Genomic DNA, 19,534 nt, shown 5'->3' with positions numbered 1-19,534 from the left:
TTTATCTTCACTAAACAGAGATTGAAAATTACATAGTATTCAAAGAGAGAAAGAAAATAAAAAATTATGTAAATCTCATTTTGTGGCTGAAGGACACAAACACTATGTCCAATTGCCAAAATACTCACATCAGTGAAAATGAAGTAATCAGTTGTAACTGAAATATAGCAGTAACATAAGATTATAAATTTTAACCTGTCTGAAGTAAATTGAACCAAAAGTAAGGACAAATGCATAAAACCAGAGCTTTTTGTCCTTATCATAACTTTACATAAGAAAATAATAATATAAGCATAAGGAAGCAAGAACTTTACCACTGAGATAGCCAAAATCTTAATTTTGGTGGAAAATTAAGATTTTCCACCACAAATTTTATGAGCATTTTTACTTATTAATTATTAAAAGATTAAGTTTATTGAACCTGTTTTCAGTGAAATATGTAATCATTAGAGAGCTGTTAAAAAATACAACAGACCCAAATTAAAAAAACAAAAAAACATTTTATATAACAGCAGTTGATAATAAAAACTTAACAAAGCCATTTTCTTAGTATGAAAAGATACTTTGTCAGTATTGATACAGTGATAGCATGGCATTAAATAATTACAATTTTTCAGACTTTCTTAATTCTTTTTATTTTCCATTTTATTATGAACTATAACAGCATGAACTACTATTTGAACAAGTTTCAACTTCTGTTTACAGTATGATTAGTCCTGAGTGTTTGTTGACCAGCTTCAATTTCAGGCCATAATTTACACAATAAAAACCAAAATCATCCTATTTCAATGTTTTTTTACAGATGTCTTATTTCATTTTCTTGCCAAAAATAATAAATTATATGTCAGATAATTTATCCTCTACTCACCTATATATAAATCCAGTTTTACTACCTTTTTCTGTCTGAGGAGTGCTTGAAATATCCAATGCACGTTTGCAGTGATAGAAACATAATATATAATGGTGCATTTTATAATGTTATGATGGCACCTTAAAAACAATCATATCCAAAAAGAAAAATACAGTGTCAAAAAATAGCTTATAATACTAATTAATTTACAGTAATATAATAATAAACTTACCCCACAAGTCTGATATGGCATTTCATCAATAACATAAGGTATAACGTGATGATTAAATATTTCAGTGTGATTAGGGATCAGTGACTGAATTTCATCAGTATTTGATATGGAGGCACTATTATCATGTACAGAATAAAAATCACCATGAATAAATAGTAATAAATTACTGCAATAAATATATAAGTTAACTGGCAGAAATATACTTCTTAAGTAACATTTTATCTTGATTATTCTTACCTTCTGCTGCGTAAATCTGATTCTGATTTATTGATATATCTGAATACATCACTTTATTACATTTAAACAACTTTCTATCATGGTTACATGCTCGTGCTTTATTTAAGAAACGTGAGGCTAGGATCACTGTTGCAGTACTTTTTATGCTTTTCTATCTTTTTTTTGTGCACCATAGTTTATATTGGACACTAAAGATGGTAATTCCATATTAAAAAACATCTTTTTCACTTTTACTTAAATAAATAAGCTTTATTTATCATGGTGGCATGTGTTCAGGCACTGTGGAACTACAAAACCCCCTATTTCTACTAGATATTATCGATAACATTTAATATAATGAATTATTTTTTCTTTATATTTGTACAATATATAATACTTAAGCTTAATGTAACTAGCCATCCCCCAGTTTATGAAAAAGATACAAAAACCTTTGTATGGAACTGTGCGCTTCACAGTTCCAGCAGTGTGGTGTTTGGCTGTTGTGTGCATGCGCACATAGGAAGCTGCACATGTGGCTGTGAGGGAGAGAGAGAACTGTTATTCCCGCAGTGCTGACCCTGGTATGCTGGTGGAAGGCAGTTTTTTTTACTCTGCATGTGTTTTGTTTAAAAACCATGTACCATATTCTTGAATGTTATAAAGTGTAGAATTAGATTATTATCCTGCTTCCAGCTATTCTATTTGATTCTTTTTTTTCAGTTCTTTATTTTGCAGAAAGCTTTAACCATGGCCTTGAAAAGGCTGAGAGAAAATGTTCTGGAGCAGCACTCCCACTAATTTTAGCTGTGAGCTGCCACTGTTTATTCAGTTAAATACACGCACCTATCAACATTCAAACTAAAGAATAACACATGATGTGCTAATAACCTCTATGCACAGCTGATGTAGCAGGCATTGGCGCACACCGTGACCAACATAACATTTCTTTAATGTGATCTATTTAAAGGAAGGTAAGAATGTGCTGAAATCTGGTGGAATATTTCAGAAATAAAATTAAAAATACTCAAGAAACAAACTTCTAATGGAAATAGAAAAATAATAAATTAGGTTTAAATAAAAAAAAACAGGTCTAATAAACAATAAACATTCTATTTCTGATATTAATACACATTTAGAAATATTATAATTAATAAATTTGACATTAGAAAAATATTAAATATATAAATAAATATGGACTACAAAGAATTTAATTTAAATAAATTGATAAATATATAAATTCAAACATAATTTCAATTTGATAAACCATGAAACAGTGTTTTAGGGAGACAGCCTTATAAAAATTGCAACAGATAGCAAAAAGTAATAAGCAATTTTTATTATTTTAGTATTTTTATTTTAAAATTTTCATTATTCAATAATGGAATTACTTCAATCATAACTGAGGATGCGGGATCCTGTGAAAGTACTTTCATGAAATATTAAGGTAAGATAGGGCTTATCTCATTATTCTGTACTAGATGGTTTATTTAATAAAATTTAAATTAATTTAACAGTACAGAAGAATAATAGAATCTTAAAAAGAATAAGTTCCGTAAAATAACATTAAAAGAATATAGGATTCTACTGAGAAAAATCAACCTGACTAACCTTTATGTGTAAATAAATATTGTATAATGTTCTGTGTGAAGATTTTATATTCACACACTTTATTTCCAAAACGTAAATTACAGATACATTACATCTAGTAAAAACACGACCAGAACATTCTACCTGATGCATTCATTATTTATACTCTTAGTAATTAACTTTTCATCATAATTTAAATTTTTTTATTTTTTATTATCATCTTTTAACAAACTACAATAAATCAAAAGCATAAATAAAAAGTTATTCTGTTCAAGTTCACAAAAATAATGAAATAAATATGAATTCAAACTCAAATAACTCTAGTAAATAGAAACAAAAATTAAAATAGTATATTAGAACTTACACTCCAATAAACAGTACGTAGCAGTTGACTTAGAAGTTGAAATGAATCATAAATTAATATTTTGCATATTCTGTTCAGGAATGTTACAACTTTTTAATTGACTTGTGAAATTCCATCTACAATATTGTGATATTCTATCTACAATAAGAGACAGATCTAAAAGGATTTAGGCATGAACCAGAGGAGCATGCTGTTGACAAACATTATCAAAATACATATACTCACACACACATGTGTGTGTGCATCATGCAGTCCTTAGCCATCCAGTTGATATTAAACTAAGTTAATTATAAATTCTTTCAGAATAAGTTCACAAAGTAAACTTTTAAATTATTAATGAGTTTTTGTTAATTACTTTACTATTACAGTCTGGGTTTAACAATTCTGATTCTACTGAATCCAATTTTTTCATTTATATTTGTAGGAATTTAATTTATTGACTCTTTTGTTCTTTTCAACAACATTAATTACTATTATGGACATTTATTAATTTAGTTTTGTCATTAATAAAGACACTGCAATTAGTAATAAATGTAATTTTTTAATTCTAGGCATAAAAAGAAAAAAATGAGAAAAATAAAATTTACTAATAAAATAAGTCAGTTTTATTAAGAATTCTCATTTTCATATGCTATGTTGAGCATATTTAAAAAAAAATAATTCTTAAAATTTATAAAACTTATTAATAAATAATACATCACTACACAGAAGAAAAATGCACTGCATGGATATGTAACCATTTCCGTCCACACCTCTACTTCTCTTACAAGCCATTTCAAGATAGTGCTTTTTTCCTCTAAACTTCAACCATTTTATAAGCACTATATCCAAATAGTGCTTTTTCATTCTTTATTATTGAAACTATTATGCATCACTGCAGATAGCCCTCTTGTAACATATCCATCAAAACTGTCTTTATGTTTGTTTTTATATTTGAGGACATTGGGAACAGTGGAGTTTGTATGGTTTGGTAATTTTGTTTATTTATAACTAATGTTGCAGTTTTATAAGTATGATATTAAAGTAATTAGTGATAAATTTATATGTATATATATATGTGTGTGTGTGTGTGTGTGTGTATGTGTGTGTTTTAAAGCAACTGATATTTGAAGATGAATTTAGAAAAGTAAATTTGATAAGAAAATCTAGAGTAATTACTGAATTCCCTAATCACTGGAAACCATTTCTGACAGATGAAAGAAATTTCTATCAAAAATATAATGACCTTATATCACTTTACAATATTTGCCAAGGGAATGTCATGATTTTTATAAGAATTTACGCCACTCCACAAATGCTCCAGACTTTCCAGTGGAAGATGCACATGAAGATGACAATTAACTTCTTAATTATTATAATTTAGTAAAATTTTTTTCTTAATACATATTTGTTATTTTTATAAAAATAATTCTAGTTTTCATCTTTGTAGTAAAAAGGATGCGTTATTGTTTGTAAATTATAGCACGCATTTTTACTTTATTTGTTTAAATTATAACAATTTTTCATATTATTTTGTTGTAATATTTTGAAAAAGTTTTTTTTAACTTGCTGTTTTACAGACGATTGTGTTTACTAATACATTTACGTAATAGTTTTACTTTTTAGAGTATTTACCATTTTTATTTTTATGTAATTTTTCATTATGATGTTTTGGAAATATATTGTTATGATTTTGGTCATATTTTTTTTTGGAGATGTTGAGACAATCAACATTTTTTATAATATGAAGAATATAGTTATATTTTTGTATACTTGCTTGTTTAGTATTTAAATAAAATAGTATTACATCTTTTTAAAGGTTGTCTTATTGTACCTTAAGTGATTATATTTAAATTTGTATGCAATTTTTTAATGAAGATACTTATTCATTATTTATATTATTTTGACATTTTTTAATATGAAACTTAGTTATTAATTCTATTATTTTTCCAATTTTTCATTTCCACTTCTAGTTGTTTTTTCTAAAACGTGCTGTTATTTACTAACTTGCTATTGTTCTAAATTAATGAAAATAATGTACAACCATTTTAAGACATTATTTTATTTTATATCAGATCTAAGTTTTTTTTTATTTTGAGTATAGATAACAGAGATACTATTTTCTGTTATAATTATATTTTGCTCTATCTCTTTGTTAAACACTTGGCTATTTTACACATTGAAAATAAATTACAATGTTTGATAGTGTTGCAATGCTTTAAATATTACCAGTCCTTTACATTACATAGGACATAGTGCTTATTGTGAATAATGTAAGTTACATTACTTATGGATATCCTGTTGGAAGAAAAGGGCACTATGTCCAGTGTCATAAAAACAAAAAAAATAAAAAACAAAATAAATGAGAAATGTAACCTATTTATACTAATAAATAAATTAAAATCGGTTAAATTAGGATAAAGAAATAAAGAAACAGGTGGATAGAAAAAAACAAAATAGAAAAGAACATAAAACTAATTTTCTTTTTGCCATTCTGTAAAAGTTATATGACACAGTGCCCCTTTTCTTGCGGACTACAGAGTTGTTAACAGCCATGTGAACTTAGTAGACAATATTGTATAATGTCCTCTCAGCAAAATTAAAATCAGGTCCTAGCTCACTATTACCTTTTGTGCTGCTAATTGTTTTGTGAGTTTTGCGGATTTGGGATCTGTAGACAGTTGCGTAGCCCTGTTTTCAATAATGAGTGTAACTGTAACTTGTTACTGTCCTGGATTGTTGGGCTTGGATATGTTTTTAATTAGAACCTAGCATCAAAATAATTGCTGGAAGACAGATCAAGGATTAGTGGTAAAATATAACTGGTCTGGCCAGGCCTTAGTTGTCTGCTACTCCCATGGAGAAAAGAGCGATCTAAACCACTCCAATGCACAATATTGCAGTAATGTCAATTAAGGGAATTAAAATGTAATCTGTAGGAAGGTAATATTGTTTTTTTTTTTACCAGATAATGCTAGACACTTATCAGTCATACAATCATTAGCTTTATTTACTCTTATTAATTAATCTGGGATTGAATGGAATGTTTATCGAAAAAAGATCTTTTTTTAAGAGGGAGTAGGAGGCCTACCTTTAAAAAATAAAGGTATTATGTAGTAGAAAATTAGACATGAAAATGGTATATATGTTCTTACAACAAAGTAAATTTAATTAGTTAAAAGATACACACTTGAATAGTTAAGTAAAACGTGCAGAAGATTTAAACTTACCCATTGGTGTAGCAATACCATAGCCTTTGGAATCTAAAAGACCACCAATTTGTGTCAAGTTGCAGTCCCGCTGCACAATATAATCAAGCATAGTTGATTCCATGAGAAAAGCATAGTTGCCTTCAAGTACTCTTCTTATTCCTTCTTCATATGTAGGCACAAAAACAGATGGTTTCTTGTTTTCCATAATCCTCCACATTTTTTTATATGGAGTCCTTCTCTATCATGGAGTCCTTCAAATAAAAATGTTAAAACAAAAGTAAATTACGAGACTAATGTATAAAAAAATATAGCTTTTTGTTTACAAAAAATTAGTACTTTTGTTTTCATGCATGATACTTATGTATTAATATGGAGGGGAGAACTAGTTTTTTCTTTAAAGTATATTGTGTGACTGCTTCCATAAATTACATATGAAATGAAATTTTTTTTCTGACATTTACTTTCGTTGTAGCTTGATTGATGGCAGGCATAAATATTTCATAGCAAAGAGATTCTCTGAAAAGGTCATTCTTGACATGCTGTTGCCAATTAAATTTCACTAATTTTGTTTAACAAATAAAGTTGCTGTGATAAAAAAGGTATGGAGTTCATACTGTTAAAAAGTTACAATTCTCCTACTAGTTGGATTTCAATGACAGTATTCCAGTCCTTTTATTTTAAACTGTCTTGATATCAACTTTATATCAAGTTCATGGACCTTAATCTACACAACATATTTAAATACAATAATTTTTTTTTAATTTAACATTAAATTTATGATTAATTATCCAAAAGTTTAATTTATGAATTTTAAGTGCTCCACCAATTTTATACGTATTAAATACAATAACAATAATAACTTAATTTAAAAATTATAATAGCAATTTCACGTTTAATTCTAGTGCAAAATGACAATGTGTCTCTAAAGTGTCAAGAAAAATTACGAGAATTTATAAAAAACAGATTTTAATTCAGTTTAGTTTATTATTAAAAATGATTTTCTATAAGCATGTAAGAGGTTTTACTGTAATTAAAAATATTCTAAAAATAATTATTAAAAAGAAAATAATGATTAATACCCTGAAAAATGTCATTGTTGATCCACTATCAAGAGTCCCATATGAGATATCAGTCTGGCCAGCAAGGTCTTCAGCATTTTCAATGGGGGTAATCATTCTTTCAACTGTGAGAAATGCAGCTAAATTTGCTGTATATGAAGTGATTATTATCAGGGTGAAAAACCACCAGATCATATTTACATATAATTCCACCAATCATCATTCTAAAGAATTTTTGAGAGATATTTAGATAACCTGATTTGTGGCTAGATAAAAAAGCTACTTTGTAAAATTATTATTACATTAAAAATTAAATGAATTTTATTTTTAAACAATTTTTAATTAAAAATTGTTACTTAAAATGTTATTAGTTTTTAAGTTTTATAAAATTAAAGCATGAAATGACAATGTATTCATCTGCTGTGTCCTAAAAAAAATGTATATCAATGACAAAAATAAGCACCCAATCAAAGATTATGTAAATTTAATATCTAATGCAAGATACCACAGGATTGTTATGTGAACTAGAACATGCTCAAGGCAGTTAAGTGATTTACAAGTGTACAAATTATGCATAGCTGATATAAAATTAATATTTTTTTATTCTATTTATTTTTAATTTATGATCTAGTATTAAATAAATAAAACATACATACATACATACTTAACAAAACAATCACTACTAAAAATAAATAATTTATTCAGGAAAGAAAGTAACAGACTAAAGAATCAGCTTTACATTGTTAATTTAAAATAAAAAGTAATAGTTAAGACAAATAGTACAGTGAAACCATTTATTAGAAAACAGAATTAGTGATCTGAAAACTGTCTATTAATAAGAGTTTTACTCTTCTAATTGTTGTAGAATGTAACAGACATTCCAGGTATTGTGGAACCACTGAGTTGTAAGTATGCAGTTTACTGCTGTACAAAAGAGTTGATTTGAAAGAGTATTATTTTATTTTATTTTCCTTACTACACATAAATGAAGTTTAATCTGGATGGAAATAATTTTCAACCTCTATCACTGGGGAAAGAATAGATTTTTAATTTTTTCAAAAATCAATTTTTGTGTAAATAACCCTAATTATTGTAGTTTGATTTCTTTTGTTTTATAAGGGATGGTGTATTTTATTATCAAGTTTAACTGGGCTAATTTAACAAGTTGATCTAAAATCAGCTTCATTAAGTGGTAATTAATTTTTCGGGACTGTACAAGGAGCTACATAATTAATGCCATAATGATATTATTCAACATGGGTCATTAATTTTTAATACTTTTAACAAATTGTCACATTTGAACATATTGTTAATGAATTCTTCTCATAATAAAATAATAAATAAATGAGAAAGTAAATCATGTTTTACGGATAAAATTCGACTTTATCACCAGGGTTCTACTTTAATCTTTATGCAAATGGTGGGAAAGTTCAACCATCAGTGCCAGCTACTTTTTTATTTTAAATAAAAAACATATTGAGGATATATATATATATAATAATATATATTGTTAAAATCATGTGATTATGTATAAACCAATAAAATATATTAATTAAAATTAATTAATAAAATTATATTGGTTTATACATAATCACATGGTACTGTAGTATATATTACATCTATTAGTATGAAATCCTTATTAGTATGTATACTTATATAAGAACTTTTGTTGTTGGAGTTATTGTAGCAGATCCTGTCTGTTATGATAAGCAGACAGGATATTTATGTATTCAGGATAAATTAAGAAAATTAAACTTAAATTCCTACATATGGTTGCTAATTGATTAATTTTAAAATGGTTCAATGATATTTTGTTTTATGTTGTTGCTTGAGAAGGCTAAATAGTGAAGGATAAATTTTCAAAGTTGTGCTGGCAGTGAGTGCATCATCCATAACTAAAAATTAAATTTAGAAAAATATGAATAACAATTTCATTCTGGTTCAATCAAGAACTGACTGAGTAAATGGTATAATGTAAAATAAACCTTAATAGTTGAAAATAAAAGTGTCTGCAATTTTTTTTTTATATTTACATTCTTTTTAAATGTAAATATCAAATATACTAATTTAATTATCAGAACTTCTGTTTTTTAAATATTTTGAACAACAGATTCTTCCATAATCACAGAATGTACAGTTATTATTTGTTAAAAAGTGCTTTTATTATGATTAAAAGAACATTCAACAACAAAGAATGAAAAGAATTCCTGACTAATTTTACTTGTTCATCATTAAAATATGTTAAGTTATTTGTATTTTGATACAAGATTTTTGGACAATAATAAAATCTTCCCAAAATATCAATGCTGTAATGCAGACTGATGGAGACCATATTGACTATTGACAAGTCATACTGAGTTACCAATATGCTCATGAAAAATAGAGTCTTGTGCTATTTTACTTACATCTTTAAGCCTAGCAAATAGTTAAAGACTCCACCCTAAATTCTACATCCAAAACTTTACAGGAAATTGCTAAATACTTCATAAATGGAGTTTGGAGTTTACGTGAAGTTAAAAGTAAAATAACAAAGATGTTGTTTAAAAACTATCTAATTTTTAAGCTACAATGAAACTATATTTATTAAAAATCTATGGGCTTTTTTCTCTGATTCTTTGTTTATGTACATTAAAGTGACATATTTTTTATTTTATTTATCTTCATTTTTATTTTTATTATTTTGTGTAGGAGTGTGTCAATGAGCATATTTGATACCTTTGTGAGTGATGGGTATTTTAATAAATATTTGAGTAGAGATAGTTTTCGGGTGACATGATTTTATTGCGTAATGTGTGGATCATACTTTTAAAAGATAATCTGTGTAAGGTTGGGTGGTTTGACATGAAAACAAAAGCATTTATTGTTGGTTTTCTGTATTTTTCAATTATATTTTTCTTGGTTACTTTTATGTGACAGTGAGAGATGAAGAAAACTTATTTGTTTATTGTGTTCATACTCACATTTAAAGTTTAATAATTTGTGATGGATTTTGTTTACATATATTTGTGGTAGTTCAGATTACTTTGTCTTGCCTTGGTTCAAAATTATACCGCTTATACATCTGTGCCAGTAAATTATTTTGTGAGCTCATTTTCTGTTGTTGAGTTTGTGTTACAGAAAAATTTCTTTTTAAATGGTGGAAATATGGATGGAGCTCATAGAAGAGCCATCAAGTTGTGTGTATTAAAAAACAGAAGCACAAGTCACTAAAGATGGTTGCAAGAGCAGCAGAAAATGTTTTTTATTTGGTTTGCTATTTAAAAATTGTCAAGTTTTAAGTAGTTTTCATTGCTAATTATCATAGACAAAAACATTATTGATCATTGATTATATATTGTTACTACTTATTTATTCATCATTGATTGCATGCAGATTAAAAATAAACTACAAAAGATTTTATAAAGAATGATCACAGTATAAACTGTAAGGTGGAAAATTAATGTAGAAAGATTTTAAATAAAGCTGTAATTATTTAATTGCTAAGTGTATACTCATTCATAAAAAAACTACTAATTATAAAACTTTTTTGTAAGCTTTCTGATCTTTCCTACTCAGTGTTTAGAAATGGATCACACAATGGATTTAATTCTTTTTCTCAGAAATTCCTTTTAGTATGAAGATACATACTAGGTAGACTGCTTTATTCTGTTAAGCCAGGATTACAGATAGAATTTTGTAATTTTAATTCACGATTGTTTTTAATCCAGGTTTTCAGTACAACAGATAGCAATTTCAGAAATATTCAAATAAACTATTGATTGGTCTTAGATTAAAAGATTCTGTTATTAATTAATAAAATGTGTTGTGTTTACATCCACTACTTAGAGTATCTAACATTGAAAGGGAATAAATCCATTTCAATTAAAATAATTTTTCTGCAAGCATAATAATTTTGTTTATTATTCAAATCAAAGATGTGAAGTAGTGGTTTCAATCCACTACAGCCAACTCCAACAAAAAAGGAATAATTATTATAGAATACAGTCCGTTCGGAAAGTTGCTGTGCAGTATGCTGTAGAATTATGTAGTGCATACTGTTCTTTCAGCATTAGGTTGGTTGCCCTGTGGGCTTGTTGGTAATTATTCAGTAATAAACCAAGACATCAGCTGCTGAATTGTGATTGAACATTTTTTTTGTTTTGTGTTGTTTCTGATCAACTATTGATCAGAATCAATAGTTGCGTGAAACATAATGGTTCTTTTTTTAGAGGAACACATTTTTTTTGTTGAACATGTCTTTCATGAAGGTGACAGGTATACTGATTTAGTGAAGCACAAGTTTTCTGAAAAGTTTCCAAATACTCCTGTTCTTCACTGCAATGAAGTTTGAACTCTTATCGAAAAATTCTGGCCAACAGATTCTGATCGAAGTGGACATAAAGCTTTAAGAAAAGAACTGAAACTTTTCTCCTACATAGTGATGTGTGTTCAAGAACTGAAACCTACAGAGCATGCCAAAAGACTAAATTATTGTCAATGGTTTAAACATTTTGTTAACCAAATTTCTGTAGGTATTCTCGACGTTATGTATTTTACAGTTGAAGTGTGGTTTTATCTGGGAGGGTATATTAATTCACAAAATACAACTATGATTGACAATAACCCCCATGAATTACACGAACAATTTTTACACGAAGCGAAAATTGGAGTCTGGGTTGGTGTGAGTAGAACACATAGAAATAAAGTAAATACTGATAGTTATTGTGCTGTTTTAACAAACGTCATTAGTCGGTTAACAGAAGGGGAAATCAATCACGGTGGTTCCATCAAGATGGCACCACACAGATGTCGCACATACTTAACATGACTTTTTTACTAAATGTCTTTGGCAAATGAATCATTTTGAGGGGTTTGTTCCCTGCACAATCGCCCATATGATTATCCCAGATTACTTTCTATGGGAAGGGGACAGAAAAATAAGCAGTGTATCACAACGCAACAGACGATGCACGATTGATGAACTAAAAACTGCAATAACAGTATACTTGAAAACAAAGTGAAACTTGTGCAGTGTTGTGTTGATGTTGAAGGAAGTGATTTTCAACACGTTTTATTAAGTACTCCAGTTATTGTAATATCTATTTCTATAAAATAATGAAATAAAAATACAAAGTAATAGTTAAGAAAGTTTCATCATTACACTTCCACACTTCCATCAGTAACTTTCCGATCGCACTGTATAATTAAAAAAAAACAAATAGAAAATTAGTAATTAGAAGAAAAGTACCACTGAGTAATAAAATATGTTTAACTTAAAATAATTGAAAAAAAAGTTGGATTATAGCATGAACATCTAAAAGAACTACCACACAGATTTTTATAAATACGTAAAATTTAACAGTGACATGCACTGAGATTTACAAGTGTATAATCATAGCAGCTACAGCATATAGTATGTAGACCTAAATAACAAATGTTACTATCTTGATCACATTTATTATGCGATGATACAAATACACATTTACATTGCAATGAATAAATTAACTTTTAAAAATAAACATCTATTACAAACATTTATTATTAATGCAGTTTTTAGTAATTGTCACTACTATTTAAAGCATGCACAGTGCATCAGTATGTTTTTAATGTTACAAACTTGAAAAATAATAATGACAATTGATTTATGATATTTTTCTTCAGAAATTCATTTCTTTATTCAGCTTAAATATAATCAAATTTCTAAAAATCCTATTCAGTTCGTTCAGTACATGGTAGAGTTTAATAAAGGGCAACTTCATGGTGGTTACTCATTTAAATGCATTTATGGTGGTGAATTTTATTTTATTTTTACAATAAATAAATCATTCAAATCAGATTGCACACTTTATTTAGGTCACCTCAAGAATAGTTTGTTTGCTACTCCAGTGAAATAAAAAAGAACTGCTTCAGAATTTATATGGAAAGGTCATTGAAAATTTAGAAAACTCTTAATTAAGAGCAACGTACGAAGGAAAAAATTAATGAATAAAGTAGAAAAGTGAATGTATTTCATTAATATATAAAATAAAAAATGGTTTTATGAGGTAATAGTGTTGCATCTGTGTAAATATTATAAATAAACAATATTTCTACAGAAAAAATAACAATCATGAAGGTTTTAATTGATAAATTTTAGTATATATTTAATTATACCTTAAATAACTTGCACATAAAATTAAAGTTTATCTAATTAATATTATTTAAAAATTTATCTATAGAATATTATTGTTTCTGAAAAAATACTTTTAGTTTAATTTTAATAAATTGGTCAGAAGATCTTTTAAATCATTAAAATTTAACTATACATTATACTATATTATATTAAAATTTAAACTATATAACTATACATGAAATTTAAGTGCTATAAAGTCCTTTCTTGTATGCCAAAGAATTATGCTACGTGTATGTAACATAAAAATATTTCTCTTGTCTAATAGTTTGACACAAGTGAATTGTTACATTAAAAATAAATAACTCCTTTTTTGTACATTCATAGATATACATGCAAGGAAGTGTCAGAGATTTTAATTAATTTAAAATCAATCTATATGAATCACATTTGTTGGCAGACAAATGTTATACTAACAGGTATAAAACCAATTTTTATTCGTAAAACACTCCTGACTTTCTTCAGTAGACCCGAGTCATATTATATATCAGGTAGGAATATGTATAGGCATACATATATATTTAATAATTATAATCAGTTAAGAAATAGATAAAGATGTTTTAAAGTGAAACGTTATGGTTTACTTTTATTGAAAAACAATTATTATTGTGTAATTATTTTAAAACAAAATTTTATAATAAAACTTTTAGGTACACTGGCCTAAAATAGATTGCACTATTTTAAATTATACTTCATTAAAAAACTACACAGATTTAAAAATAAATAATTAGTTTTTTAAACTTTACTTGTTTGAAATTTATTGATGTAATATATTACAAAATTTATAGACATAACATTTTATTTATAGTTAGGGAGGTTAAGTTCGGCAATGGTAATGTTACAATATTGCAATACCTATTTACACGATCACTTTGCCCAAGTAATTAATGCAGAAAAAAATATAATATAATACATGAAAAGTGCTTATTAACATCCTACAAGATAAATAGTTTCTCTCTATCCATGTATATGAATTTGTGCAAAATTTTATTAAATTTTCACACAGTCATATTATCTCTAGCATTGATATTATAACTTTAAATTAAGATATAGACTTGACAAAGGTGTTGTTTTGAAGCTACTGAAGTGCTCCGACATTATTTTAAGAAAAGCTTATTAAATATCAGAAGTATAAACAAAAGCCAAATGAAAAAAATTAAGTTTTATTCAAATGTCAAAGTTAACATTTCCAACACATGTAAAAACAGAAGTCATCTAAAATGAATCCACCTCAAGAAGATAATATACTAAACACCAGTACTGAGCAGATGCGGAAGTACAGAGCATCTCAGAAGGACGTGCGTGAGGGATACATAGAGTTGTTGCAGTTTTTGAACTTCAGCATTGAATTCATATGTCAAACTGCAGTTCACTTCAACATTTAAAAATGAGGTGAATAAAGCAAATTAACTTTACTAACACAAGTGAGTGTAAAGAATCTGGATCCATAAACACCTACTTTGTGCCAGTTGCAGGATTTGGTGCTAGTTGAATCTAAGGAGGATTGCTACATTTGGCCCAGTTGAAAAATTCAAAAGTAATTTTTTTGCAAATAACGTATGACTGAATAAAATTTTTTTAAGGATTAATTAATTCCCTAGTATAAATTATTGAAGAATGTTTTCTTATTTTAAAATATGTTTCTTGAATATACCAATATGATTTTAAGAGTAATTATTAAAAATAATATCTTTAAAATCTTAAACATTTTTTAATAGGCAATTTACATGAAACATGCAAAATAAAAAAGTTGTTAATTTATTATCATGGTTATTGGTATTATTTTACTGTGAGCCAAGTTAGTACGAGAGTGATATTTTGATGAGTTTGATGAATTCAGGGATTGTGTCACAGCAACTATTCATATTGTTATTCTGATCAATACTCTCAGAACCAGTCACTCACTAGGCTGCCATTTCTGCAGTCTGGAATTATAGCTAGATCATGTCTGCATAGCCAGGCCAGGAAATAGTAAGTAGGGAGAAAGCCATTTTCTGACTTCAAGGAGCTACCAAAGCCAGACCGGCAGCAAAGAAAGTAACTTTGGGAATATTGCATCATCCCTACCCCAAAACACACTTAAAATAAAAAAAGCTGCCATATTATAGCCCAAAAGGCTTAATTGCGAGTAGTTCACTCCAATTAGAAAAATTTTTTCCAGTGAGTAGTTATTTGCAGATAGTAAATCTTACTTATTTAAAAAAATTAAACTTAACATACCCAAGAACAGTAAACACTTGGTATTAACAGTAAAAGCTGTTAGCAATTGAAATACTTATCCTTAGTAGGATAGAGTATTTATACAAGTAAATGGTGATCCAAGGAGACTCAAAATACACATTCAAATCCATGTGAGTTTGCAAATGATTTGTTAAAATATTTAATTTTATATCTCATCCAGAGTAATTTAAGTCATAAAAAACATCACTGAATAATTATTTTTAGAAATACTGAAAACATTTTTTATGTAATCAATATGTATAAAATCATATAAGGTTAAAAGTAATTTTTTTTAATAATGTTAAAAAATTATCACCATAATTATAACTTCAAATAATACAGAAAATCTTATATAATAAATGTAACAAAATAATCGACAGGATCAGTTATAAAAAATTACATTAATTAAAAATATCTACATAAAAATTCTAGCTAAAAACATTTTTTAATAAGCAGCAACATACTTTGCCAAGGCAAATGTTGAAGTGTTCAGCTCATTCTAAATCATATAGTATAAATACTACTCTAATCAAAGTTATCTATAGTAATAATTAAAACGTTAATATTTAATAATTATGAGAATTAATAAAAAAACACCCTTGAAAAATTAGTTTCTTCATTTAAAAATTGCTCCAATTATAAATTTGAATGTACTTCAAAAAAATTGAATTACCCAATTTTTCCTTCAGGTTTACAAACAAAAATATATTTATATTGATGAAATTAATCTTTTAAATTTTTATTATTCAATAAGAGAATTATTTCAATCATAACTGAGGATGCAGGATTGTGCGAAAATTTTTGTGAATATTTAAGGTACATATCTTATCTCAATATTCTGTGTTAGGTGGGTTATAATAATAGAATTTAAAAATGTATTTACAGACATAATTTTCTTATAAATAATTACTTTGCGTTACAGAAAAACTTTCAATAATATTTTCTATTAAAACTTTAGTATCTATGGAATGGATTCCCTGATTTTGACAAAGAAAAGCCAAGTAAAAATTCACAGTATCTTCTAAACTTCACTTTAGAAAATTGTGCAGGTATTTGTAATAGAACATGACTTTATTGTCTTTTTTGACGCGCCATTGTCTTTTTTTGTTTTGACTGGTCAATTAAGTACAACACATTCTTGATTTGGAACACTATTTTATCAAATAAGGAGTTTTCTTATAAAATCTATGTCTAATTCTTTCTCTAAGTAATCAAAAAGTGTTTTTATTTTTCAAAATAATTAAAAGTTTAGTAATAATTAAAAAGTATTATGTTAATTCATTATAAAAAATTTTGTTTATCAATTTATAAGAATTGTGAAACAGAAATAGTTTCTAATAAGTATTTGGAGAAAATGTTACCTGATTTTGATAAATTAAATAGATACCAAAATAAAATACAGTACATTTTCTAAATATCTAATATACTCGTATCTAGTATAATTTCATGGGAACTACATATGATACGGAATCTTGAAGAATATGACGGTCAGCGACTAAATACTGTTTTGCTATAAAAAAATTACAATAGAATACTACATTATTTTGATTTAAGCTATATTCATCTAATACTACAATAACTTTGATAAATTATACCTAAAAATCTTTCTCCAAGTTAATTCAGTATGTATGGTAGAAAAATAAAATTTTGAATGGCCTAGGATTTCCAGAGTTCTGAGCAAACATTAGCACAAACAAGCAAACATACAAATATTCTGATTTATTCATACAGATAAAGAGAAACAAACACTTGCTAATGTAGTATTCACTAGTTAAAATTAAACCACACTTTTCTCCCAGTGACTGTACTATTAAAATATTTTATTTCTTTTAGTATTTAATAAGAAAAGAAATTCAATGTCTAAGTTTGAATTAATTGTAAACGAATAATGTAAGAGAGAAATCATTTAATAAAGAACTTAATGTAAAATATAAAGCGGAAGACTAACAGGTGAGCCACAATGAAAACATTACAAAAATAAGTAAAAATTGTAACATATTACATGTTACAAAATTCAAGTTGCAATCTTGTTGAAATAAATACGTGTTAAAATAAATATTTTCGAAAGTGAATATCATAATTATTTACAACCAATGCAATTGTGGTAAAAAATTAAATAAAAGATTCTATTGTTGACAATATTTAAAACAAAACTAATTAGTTTTTAGTTCTCAATGAAATTAACATAACTGAAAAAAATTACAAATTTTATGTTCTGTATATGTTACCTGATATAAAGCCTTATAAAAAGAAAATACAAAATAGAACTTAACGTCTGCTTTTTATATGTAAAATTTTAATCCAGTTTAAAATATTTTGATGTTTGTAATGCATTGTAAGTTCATTAATTTATCAAAGTTGGCTCTTCAATGTGGCTTGATTATAAGAATTATTTAAGAAATACAATGCTGAAGTCTAAAAAAATAAAACTGAATGTCTGACTTAAAAGGATAATTGTGAACACAATTAGCAAATTAAATTTAATATCATTTCATCTGGTTTTTGGAAAGAAAAAAAAAATCCATTTCTATATTTTACAAGAATGTATAAGAAGGATTGAAGAAGAGAAGGAAAGCTAAGAAAAAAAAGATTTGAAACATATTTATAGCAAACTAATTAAAGCAGATTGGAAGGAATGACTAGTGGTGAGAGGTGAACAAGAAACATGCTCAGAGGAATGAACAGAAAGTATGAAGAAACTTTCAAGAAAATGGAAGAAAGTAAATAATACATGGAAATCGACAAGAAACTGAGATTTTGTAAGGATTTTCAGGTATAAAGAACAAAAAAGGGAAACAGATGAGAAGGGGACTTCAGTAAGTATGAAGAAATTTGATAACTTATTGAACTGCAAATTATGAAGGTGTAGCACAAGAACTGTTTACAATTTACATTTATTCTAGTTCACAAATGGAGGAAGTAAGTAACAATTAAGAAAATAAAAAGGCAGAAAATAAACCCCAGGAGAAGGTGACAGTACAAGAGATATGATCAATATTGATATTATATATTTATGACAAAGGAATTTGTTAACTGGTTATAAAAGTGCAGGAGTACTCTTAAAAAAAAACTTCCAAAAGAAATTCAATCAAAGAAATGAAAGAGGCAGTGAAAATACATATTTGACTTTTGAGATTGTTGATTAATCTAAATATTTGGAAGAAATAGTAAACAATCAAAACACATACAATATTATACACTGATTAAATACAACAGAAAAAAAATGGCTAAGACTAAAATTAGTAACTCTTACTTTCAAAACTAAAATAATCTATAAAATCATAATTTGACATACATTAATAATCGGGAGTAGAAACTTGGATCTGTTTTAAATAAATTAAAAAAACTTCTGGTGATTTTGAGAATAAGTTTTAATAAAAACTTAGGGCCAGTTACAGAAAGAAAGATGCCAAGACTGTAATTATTACTGGAAGTAAGAGTAGTGAAGTTGCGATGACCTCATCAAGACAGCAGCTGAGTGAAAGAAACTTGAAGAGGAAGAGAAGAAATGAGTAGACTACTTGACAGAACAAGGCTTAGATGAGAGAGCCAAATAGAAGGATTTCAGGATAGTGAAAACAAAGGAGAATGTAACAGTAGACAGAAAAAGGTGACAGAAACACCTCCGTAATAAGGCCATGAATTGAGGTAGGTTCATAAGGCCTGAC

The 19,534-nt window shown here is 26.9% G+C and overlaps 1 pseudogene; it reads right to left on the bottom strand.

Annotated features, from left to right (window-relative positions):
• Positions 1-622: 622 nt before the first annotated feature.
• LOC142325672 (glutamate receptor ionotropic, kainate 2-like) overlaps positions 623-19,534 on the bottom strand; it is a 50,038-nt pseudogene continuing 31,126 nt past the window's right edge.

The sequence above is a fragment of the Lycorma delicatula genome, chromosome 5 (genome assembly GCF_047948215.1).
Source record: "Lycorma delicatula isolate Av1 chromosome 5, ASM4794821v1, whole genome shotgun sequence".
Classification (NCBI taxonomy): domain Eukaryota; kingdom Metazoa; phylum Arthropoda; class Insecta; order Hemiptera; family Fulgoridae; genus Lycorma; species Lycorma delicatula.
Note: the sequence above shows the minus strand (reverse complement) of the source record. Positions and strands in the feature narration are given on the sequence as shown.